The sequence below is a fragment of the Ailuropoda melanoleuca genome, chromosome 10, assembly GCF_002007445.2.
Source record: "Ailuropoda melanoleuca isolate Jingjing chromosome 10, ASM200744v2, whole genome shotgun sequence".
NCBI lineage: Eukaryota > Metazoa > Chordata > Mammalia > Carnivora > Ursidae > Ailuropoda > Ailuropoda melanoleuca.
Genome location: NC_048227.1, coordinates 10,495,060 through 10,506,164, shown reverse-complemented (window position 1 = coordinate 10,506,164; position 11,105 = coordinate 10,495,060).

The following is an 11,105-nucleotide window of genomic DNA, read 5'->3' as shown; positions in this document are numbered from 1 at the left end:
GAATTGTCCCCGAGCCTGTCAAAGGCCACTTGAGCTCTGCATTCTTTCCACTTTCACCTATCCAGGGACTTTATTACTACAATTATCCCCTATCTTTCTAGAACTTCAATGGATTCCTCTATTCTGACTCAAAGAAATGTGTCCTATTATCTTTCGCTTTGAAGAGACCCTATCCAGGTGCCATCCTGCCCTCTAATTCCTAGAGGGCCCATTCTCAGCTCTCCTTCATGGTAAAATTGATCAAAAATATTCTCTAAACTTACTGGATTTTCTTCCTCATCTCTCATTCTCCCTTAAGTCCATGAAAAGGATCTTCATGCAACAACTTAGTCCCATACCATTTTTTAGGTGAAGAAACTGAAACCCATTCAGACTTCCTCATGTAAGATTCCCACAGCTCATCCATGGTAAAGTCAAAACCAGAACTCTTATCTCTGAACTTCTGTTCCTTCCAAGATGTTCCCCCACACACACCTTTGATCTCACCGCTTAGTCTATTGCCTACTTCATTCAAACTGACCTCAGAAGAACTGTCCAGCTCACATTTCCCTGAAACAGACCCAGGAAAGTGAGTCACTCATGTCTTCTGCTCTCCCCCAGTCCATGCCCAAGTTGGGTCTTCCCATCACCTCTGCAAGTGTTCAACAGGTATCTGTGCACTCGAGAAGCGTGAGTGTGCCAATCACATTACCTTCAACATCCCTTGTTTCCCCAAACTCAAATTGAGTAAATCATATCAGCAATTTAACTCTTAATCAAGAGGCCCTTGAGCCTGACTTCGGAGACTTACTTTTATGGCTCCTCATGTGTCAGGTATGAAAATGAAGAATGTCTTACTTGCTCCACAGTGATGCTCACACGCAGTAAATCACAGAGGCTTGGCAGTGAAATGAGACTATATTTCAGGAAGCCAAATGCGAAGGGAGGGAGGTGGTGCAGCCAAGGCGGGGAGGGAGGAGGGAGCAGGAGGCAAAGCTCAGAAGCTCAGGTGTTTGGGAAGCATGTAGTCTGGAATCCGGGCTGACACTAAGCAAGGAGGAGGTGCTCCACTCTGGTTTTTTCATAGTACCAGCCCTCAAGAAATGGAAACAGCTTCCACAAACCAACTGAAGGAGAGAGGCTTCAATTCCACAAACCAGAGGAAGGAATCCAGCCAATTCCTGCCTTTTCACTCTGCTAGGCCCCCATTCACCCTGTTGTTCTTCATACAGTTGGGATTCCCTTCCCCAGTGAGACACCTGTTCCAGGTGTTCCCAAAGACAATGTCCTCTGACACTTGCACTCTTTGCCTTCTTTGTCCCTCTGTTTTCAGCCTCCACTCCCAGTTTGCATTAGCAGCCTCTGACCTCATTTTATTTTGGTTACCAGCATAAGTAACCTTATTTCTAGTAATTGGCTTCATGCTCAACCCTGAAAGCCCTTCTTTTTTTTTTTTTTAGATTTTTTTATTTATTTATTGGACAGGGAGAGACATAGAGAGAGAGGGAACACCAGCGGGGGAGTGGGAGAGGGAGAAGCAGGCTTCCCGCTGAGCAGGGAGCCCAATGCGGGGCTTGATCCCAGGACCCTGGGATCTTGACCTGAGCTGAAGGCAGACGCTTAACGACTGAGCCACCCACACCCCCCCCAAAAGCCCTGATTTGCTTGATCAACCCGGAAAAATCCTGTCTTTTCTAGTTCCTCCGTTTCTCCTTGACTTTGTCAGAATTGGTGGGGAGTGGGAGGGAGAGAGGAGTCTTTACACAAGAGGGGATCCAGGCAGCTTAGTCCTACAAAACAGCAAGCTTTTTCTGTCAAGGGTCAGGAAGTCATTATTTCAGGCCTTGTGAGCCATACGGTCTGTGTCTCAGCTGCTCATCTCTGCCACTGTAGCACCAAGGCAGCCATAGACAATATGTAAATATGAACGGGCATGGCTGTGTGCCAATAAAACTTTATTTATCAAGTTAGATTTGTTCCACAGATCTTAGAACACTGACCCCTGATATAAATGCTTCCTTAGTACATTGCTCAGGCCAGAGTAGAAAACTATTATCTGTCTGTATCTTTCTTTCTCTGTAGCCCTATCTTTATCCAAATGACTGTATAGGCATGTAACCCTTAGACATGTAAGCTGCCTGTAAGTCTAAAGTGCCCAACTCACCAAGAGACAATAGGAAGGCAAAAGCAGACACAGTACTCTGTCTTCCAACAACCACGTTGCCGACTGCAGACTTGCCCTAAAAGACCACCAGAATTCCCTGTTGATGAAGCAAAACTAAATTTATTAACCTATTGCAATCAGAGCTAACATCAACTTGACAGAGCCTCAGAAGCAAGCAGAAGGAAGAAATCAGAGGCAGATATTTATAAAGTTTGGGGGCCTAGTTCGAGTGACTTGAGGTGGGCAGGGATCTGATTGGCACTGTGCAAAATTCATGCTGTAACAGTGTAGGAGTGATGGACACAGCAAAGTGAGGGTCTTGAAGCAAGTCTGGATAAGTGTACGGTTATTCGATCACTGAGCTGTTTGCCCAGATGAGCAAACTATTGCCCAAATAAATTGGTTTTGAGAAACTTTCTGCTCCAAGCAGTGACGTTATTTATTGGTTTACAGTCTTGTTTTTCTGGGCAAGATTTTCCTGGAACAATTTAATAAAGTCATATTGACACACAGGTAGTCTGAGTTCTCAATCTTGATAGTTGAGCTCTCTGTATATACAGGTGATCTCAATCCTCAGCAGGGAACCAGAGCACAGCCCTGCCCCCATGGTGACTAGGAATCCACATGTGTCCTAGCAACCTAGGACTGGGTGATAGCACCTTTAAGGTCGCCAGGCTTTGAACAAACCAGGCCTATAGACATACAGACATTACAGTGAAGTTCTCTCAAGAAAAACCATCGTCCATTTGTCTAAGATGCAGGCCCGGCATCCCGAAGACAAGTGCTACCCTTGAGAGCCCTGGGACACTCCCAGCCTTGATCCAGGACATGCAGAATATTTCCACGAACACTTGAAAGGCAGCCTGTGTTAAGTTCTTTAAAGATACATGCCTTCAGACATCATGATGAAGAGAAGCTTGGTAATCTTGGGCAATAGAACTCCTTTTTTTTTTTTTTTTAAGATTTTACTTATTTATTTGACAAAGAGAGGCAGTGAGAGAGGGAACACAAGCAGGGGGAGTGGGAGGGAGAAGCCAGCTTCCCGCTGAGCAGGGAGCCCAATGCGGGGCTCGATACCAGGACTCCGGGATCATGACCTGAGCAGAAGGAAGACGCTTAAGGACTGAGCCACCCAGGTGCCCCTGGGCAATAGAACTCTTGTAAGCACTAACACTTGACACTATAGTAGGTGGAGCCTTGGGATTTCCATTCACTGGGTCTTTTTGGCTGCCTCTGGCCCCAGCTATTAAGTGGTAATGCTTGAATGTAAAAGCTTAACCATGAATGTATTTGAAAACCATCCAGATGAGTATGCATAGTTTATTAAGAATCAATAAGAGAATAAATCATAACTCAGCCACTTAGCTTTAAATTGGCTCTCCTTTCTTGATCTGGTTATAATTTCTTCCTGCCTTGCTCTCCCTTTAAAGGCCAACAGATGGAAGCAGAGTGAGTGCAGAAGGAAGATCAGATGTATCTAAGCCCGCATTGAGGGCAAGCTAAGGTGCTCTTGACACCTCAAGTTCTGAATGCATTTTCTTCCAAAGATCTGACTAATGATAGTGTTATGACTAATAATAGTTGTTGGAATAATTGGGGAAATGCAAGTCTAGAATATGAATTAATATTTCTTTTCTTGGTACTGTGGTTATGCAAGAGGATTTAATTACTCCTAGGAAATATATGCTGATTTACTGATGGATTAAGTTGCATGATGTCTACAACTTCATATCTCACGTTCAGAAAAGCAAACAAAAAGAAATGTTTTATACAGAAATATGAAGCAAATGCAATAAAATAATATCAATTGTTGAGTTTAGGTAAAGAAGATAACATATAAGTGGTTACTGAACTATTTTTCCAACTCTTGTAAATTTAGGATGTCAGAAATACAAAGTTGGAAACAAATAATGGTTATAGGCATTGCTGCAGGAAGAAGGGGGATCTGCCGTGAGTGGATCTTCTTTCCTCCTACCAAGAAGCTAGACATAAGATTACACACTAGGATTTAAGGTATGAAGTCATCCAGAGTAGATCAGAGAAGAGCTTTGCAAAATTACATTTTTTAAAAGATTTTATTTTTAAGTAATCTCCACACCCAACATGGGGCTTGAACTCACAACTTTGAGATCAAGAGTCACATGCTCCACTGACTGAGCTAGCCAGGCACCCCTGCAAAATCATATTAGAACAAAATGGCTCCCAGCCCCAAGTAAGACTGGACTGAAGATCTTAACAAATCTAAACACAGAATAAGGCCATTTATAGAAGTGTAGAAAAGAAAGAAACAGAAAAAACAAATGCTGGCAGTGACCACCAAGCACTGTCCAGAGGACAGGACACCTTGTCAAATGAGCTTTGAATATGACAGTCCCACTGGCAAGGAAGTCCCCTATTACAGATAGGGATTCAGCAAGCTGACAGGCCCTGAGGCCATTAAATTTTCAAACTCACATAATTAAGAACCCGTTTGCTTATATTCCATGCTCAGTAGGAAGCCTCCTGATCATTATGGGGCTTCCCACAGAGCTTGCCTCCAGGGAGAGAATATCCTGCAGGAGGTCTTAAGTGTCCATCCCTCAACGGTTACATTTCTCATGATAAATTTTGAAATTGGCATCCTGATTTTACACATCAGGCTGTGCTATCTGAATAAGTCCTTCTCTGAGAGATAACTCCGCAAACAATGTGCAAATAAATTACATTTCTGAACCTGTGAGACTGAAAATAGATTTCTTTTATTGAAGTATAATTGACATACCATATTATGTTAGTTTCGTGGATACAACATAGTGATTCAACATTTGTATACATTGCAAACTGATCACCACAATAAGTCTAGTTACCATCTGGCTCCATGTCTACTGCAAGGTTGTTATTCAGAAGAGGAGAGATTTAAAGTTTGCCAGGCAAGCAAAAGCTAACGGAGTTCATCACCATTAAACTGATCTTACATAAAAATATCAATGGGACTTCTTTAAGGTGAAAAGAAATGGTAAGATGATTAATTAATGATAAGAAAACATGAAAGTAAAAATCTGACTGGAAAATATATAGTAAAGATAGTGGATTAATCACTTACAAAGTTAGTTTGAAGGTCTAAAGACAAAAGTAGTGAAATTAACTAAAACCATAGTAATTAGTTTTATATGTAAAATAAAATGATGTAAAATGTGACATTAAAAACAGAAAAGAGACAGTAAAAGTGTAGAGTTTTGGAATGTATTCAAATTTAAGTTGTTATCAATTTAGAACACAATTATATACATAGGGTGTTATATGTAAACTTCATAGTAACCACAAAGCAAAAATTTATGGTAAGTAAATACACAGAGGAAAATGAGAAAAGAATCTAAATATAACAATAAAGAAAGTTACACACCACAAGGGAAGAGAGCAAGAGAAGAAGAAAGGAACAGAGAAGAACTACAAAAAGTAGCCAGAGAACAAGTAACAAAGTGGCAATAATTACATACCTGTCAAGAATTACTTAAAATGTAAATGGACTAAANGAAAGTTACACACCACAAGGGAAGAGAGCAAGAGAAGAAGAAAGGAACAGAGAAGAACTACAAAAAGTAGCCGGAGAACAAGTAACAAAGTGGCAATAATTACATACCTGTCAAGAATTACTTAAAATGTAAATGGACTAAATCTCCAATCAAAAGACATAGAGTGGCTGAATGGATTAAAAAACCAAGACTCCTCTGGGCGCCTGGGTGGCACAGCGGTTAGGCGTCTGCCTTCGGCTCAGGGCGTGATCCCAGCATTATAGAATCGAGCCCCACATCAGGCTCCTCTGCTATGAGCCCTGCTTCTTCCTCTCCCACTCCCCCTGCTTGTGTTCCCTCTCTAGCTGGCTGTCTCTATCTCTGTCAAATAAATAAAAAAAATCTTAAAAAGAAAAAAACCAGACTCCTCTGTATGCTGCCTACAAAAGACTCACTTCAGAAGTAAGGACACACACGGACTGAAAGTAAACAGATGGAAAAAGATATTTCATGCAAATAGGAACAAAAAGAAATTTGTTATAGCTATACTCATACAGATGAAACAGTCTTCAAAACAAATACTGTAATAAAAGACAAAAACATAATGATGAAGGGGTCAATCTAACAAGAAGGTACAATATTTGTGAACACCCAATATAGGAACACCTAAATATATAAGGCAAACATTAACAGACAGAAAGGGAAAATCAACAGCAATACAATAAAAGTAGGGGACTTTAACACCCCACTTACATCAGTGGACTGATCATCCATACAGAAAGTCAATAAGGAACATCAGACTTAAGTGACACATTAGACCAGATGGACTTAATCAATATATACAGAACATTCCATCCAAAAGCAGCAGAAAGAATATATATGCTTCTCAAGTGCACATGAGACATTCTCCAGAACAGATGGCATATTAGATCACAAAAGAAGTCTCAATAAATTCAAAAAGACTGAAATCACATGAAACAACTTTTCTAACCACAATGGTATGAAATTAGAAATCAATTATGAGAAGAAAACTGGAAACACCTTACAATGTGGAGATTATACAACATGATACTGACCAACCAATGGGTTATCAAAGAAATCAAAGGAGGAATTTAAAAAGAAAACTAGAGAGAAATGAAAATAGAAATACCCAAATCTGTGTGATGCCGCTAAAGAGGTTATAAGAGGGAGGTTCGTAGTAATACAGGCCCACCTCAAGAAACAAGAAAAACCTTAAGTAAACCATCTAACCTTATAACTAAAGGAACTAGAAAAAGAAGAATGAATGAAACCCAAAGTTAGCAGAAGGAAGGAAATAATAACGATCAGAGAAGAAATAAATGAGATAGAGACTAAAAAGTCATGGCAAAAAGATCGATGAAACTAAGAGCTAATTTTTTGGAAGGTAAACAAAATTAACAAAACGTTAGCTAGACTCACCAAAAAAAAGAGAGAGGGCTCAAATAAATATGATCAGAAATGAAAAAAGAAAAGTTACAACTGATACCATAAAAAGGCTAATCAGAGGCTGCTATGAAGAGTCACGCATCAGCAAATAAGAATACCTGAAGAAATGGATAAATCCCTACAGACGTGCCATCTTTCAAGAAGCCAGATTTATAATGGTGGAGAACCAACTTGAGAGAAATACCTGGACTTCCCTCAATGAAATCCAAACCTTATAGCTCACCTGTCCTAAGCAGCAAAGCCTGCACTATTATTTAGCTAATTGCCATACCACTTTCTTTTTCTGGGAGAATACTCTCTGGCTTGAAAAGCACTAATTTACAAATAAATATTTTGAGCACAACTCATGTGTAACTTGGAAGCTGTCAATAAACAAGTAGGAGAGGTTTCTGGTAAAGACTGCAGATTCTGCTAATATTCTGGTCTAGTCCCTCCCTCTCAAAACACATAGAAATACTACCCAATGTGTCTGGTTTTTAAAAAATTAAAAATATATACCCAAGCTCAAAAGCAAAAAATGAGGAACTCCAGGTGCCGGAAACACTGCTGAGGGCCAGCTGAAACTTTATGGCCATAGAAGCAACTAAACTAGATATATACCTTGTAGGATGAGACGAAGTCTCCATGGAGGCTGAAATTGAGACCAAGTCTCTATGTTTGGCACAGGAGCTGGATCTGAGTCCCTTACCAGCAGCCAGGAATCAGTAAATGCCTTTCCTGTCCTTTGAAGTAGAATTAGAAAATTTTTACTCATTGGTCCAAGACCTTGACCCTTAAGAAATAAAATCCCCCAAACTGCACTGTCTGAGAGTATGAGCTCAGCATTCTTAAACGGCTTACATGAGTCAACATCCTTGAGCCAAAATGTAAATGGAAAAATTTGGTCCTGAGATTTCCTTCCTGACCCCATAGAAACACATATAAAAATTCCCATAAGAAAGATTCTGCAAGGTACTGTCTGAGAGTATGAGCTCAGCATTCTTAAACGGCTTACATGAGTCAACATCCTTGAGCCAAAATGTAAATGGAAAAATTTGGTCCTGAGATTTCCTTCCTGACCCCATAGAAACACGTATAAAAATTCCCATAAGAAAGATTCTGCAAGGTAAAATGGGTAGGACCAGTGTGAAAAGTAGTTCACACCAAAGACATGGTCTAGACAACTCTTGAAGAACTCCAGTGATCTCGTAGATCAACAGCAAGCACAGTAAATAGCCATACCCAAGGAATCACAAATACTAGATCAACATGAGTGGGACTTTAAAATAAGTTTAATGCTATGTACATAGATAAAGAAAGGAATAAAGTCTATCAGGCATGAAAAGGACATAATAGCAACCAAAGAAGGCAGGTTTGAAAAAGAAACAAATAAAAATTACAGAAACAANATGTACATAGATAAAGAAAGGAATAAAGTCTATCAGGCATGAAAAGGACATAATAGCAACCAAAGAAGGCAGATTTGAAAAAGAAACAAATAAAAATTACAGAAACAAAAAAAACAGTGATTGGGGGACAAAAATACTCCATGAATAAGGTAAATAAGAGATTAGAGCCAGCCAAAGAGAGAATTAGTGAAATGGATGGTAGAGCTGGAGCAATCTCTCAAAATGAAGCAAAGAAAAGTTAGAAAAAATTATAAGCTCCAAGATATGTGTAAAGGAAGCTTTAGGAGTAAGTAGAGAAAATAAATGTAGCAGCTAGAATGTGTTAGGCTACATGTTATAAAGTCCAACCACTTGTGACTTTAACAAGAGGGTCATTTGTCACTCACAGCAAGACATCTGGGGAAGAAGCTATCCAGAGCTAGAATAGCTGCTCACACCACGCCAAAAAAACAGATGATAGATAGATAGATGATAGATAGATAGATAGATAGATAGATAGATAGATAGATAGATAGATGATAGATAGATAGATGATAGATAGATGATAGATAGATAGATGATGGATCAAGTGATCGATCGAGCAACAGATAGATATACTTAAATATATACATATATGTTCTATCTAGATTAAGGATGCAAACATAAGAAGTGAACCTTAAAATCATTAGAAGAAAATATTGGAACCTAATTTTATGACCTACAGTAAAATCTTTCTACAAACTATTTTCTTAACAGAAAACAATCACACATTAAATCACACATTAAATAGATCAAAATTTAAGTTGGAAATGCAATTCACAAAGGGGGAATGAACCAGAATGAGTAGCCAATGAACCAATGAAGCAGTCTTCATTCTCATCCTCACCTGTGACCAGGGAAATCCAAATTAAAGCAGAGGTAAAATGTCCAAAGTTGGTGACACTGTGGTGAAATGGTTAAATGGAAACTTTCACCCTGCCTGCAGAGGCTGCAATAGAATACAGTCCCTTGGGAAAGCAATTTGGCAAAGTCTAGCAAAATGCAAACCTAGTCCTTCATTTCTAGGATTATATTAGAGAGACTTTCTCATGCCCACTCAAGGATTCCTTTTAGCAACCCTGTTCATAACAGCAGTAAGTCAGAAAGAATCCAAATGCTCATCAAAACTGGAATGTCTAGATAAATCTTGGTACCCTGTGTATTACTGCTAAAAGTGCTCACATGAATGATCTAAACTAATATATGTCGATATGAGTAATTATCAAACCCAAAGAATGAACGAGTAGGGATAGCTACCAAAACCCCAACTATGAGAGAAAGAGGGTTGCAGAAGATAGACACAATGTGTACATTTTCATAACGCTTACATAAATTTAAAAACATATGCAATCAATCCCTATACAATTGATGGATAAACACGAAGTGAGAGCATACCCTCCAAAGTATGATAATGTTTGCTTCTGGTAGAAGAAGGGTATTATGTTAGGGAGGAGCACAGATGGGACTTCAGATTTCCCTTTTGTTTTTTAAACAGGGGCGCCTGGGTGACCCAGTCAGTTAAACAACTGCCTTCAGCTCAGGTCATGATCCTGGGGTCCTGGGATCGAGCCCCACATCATCGGGCTCCTTGCTCAGCAGGGAGTCTTCTTCTCCCTCTCCTTCTGCTCCCTGCTCATGCTCTCTCTCTCACTCTCTCTCTCTGTCCCAAATAAATAAATAAAATCTTTTTTAAAAATAATAAAACATCTATGGCAATTATGATAAAACTTGCCTTTGTTCATTGTGGGTAGTAGGGACATTGTTGTTATCTGTTAAACTGTTTTCTATATTTTCTTAATCTTAATTCTTACTAATTTTTTTTTAAAAAGCAAGAAGGAAACTTTTAAAGATATGCTTGACTATTTTGGTGCACTGGGTGTTATACACAAACAATGAATCATGGAACACTACAATCAAAAACTAATGATGTGCTGTATGGTGACTAACATATCATAAAAAAAAACTACCAATTAACATTTAAAAAAAAGACTGATGAATCACAGACCTGTACCCCAGAAACAAGTAATACATTATATCTTAACTAATTGAATTTAAATTAAAAAGATATCTCCAATAAAGATTTTTTTGCCAATTATTTAAAAAAAGTCTTTTTCTAAAGATTTGTCTTTTAAGTTTCACCAATATAGAGTAAGTACAAAGATGTCAAATAAGCAAAGTCCTCCTATTCCCCTCAGATAGTCTGTTCAGCCTTTGTTTTACCAAAATAAATCACATGGCTCAACCTCTTTTGTGGGGAATTCAGAAAATTGCCTGAGAAAACCTGCCTTCTCCCACCCCGCGAAAGAGCAATTTAGTTCATTAAGCAAAAATAAGGTATGTGAAAGGAAACAGAACGGTTAGCAGGGATGACAAGTCAAATGACACCACAGATAAAAGGCTGGTATCCAAGATCTACAAAGAACTTCTCAAACTCAATACATGAGACACAAATAATCAAATCAAAAAATGGGCAGAAGATCTGAACAGACACTTTTCCAATGAAGACATACAAATGGCTAATAGACACATGAAAAAATGTTCAAAATCATTCGCCATCAGGGAAATTCAAATCAAAACCACACTGAGATACCACCTTAC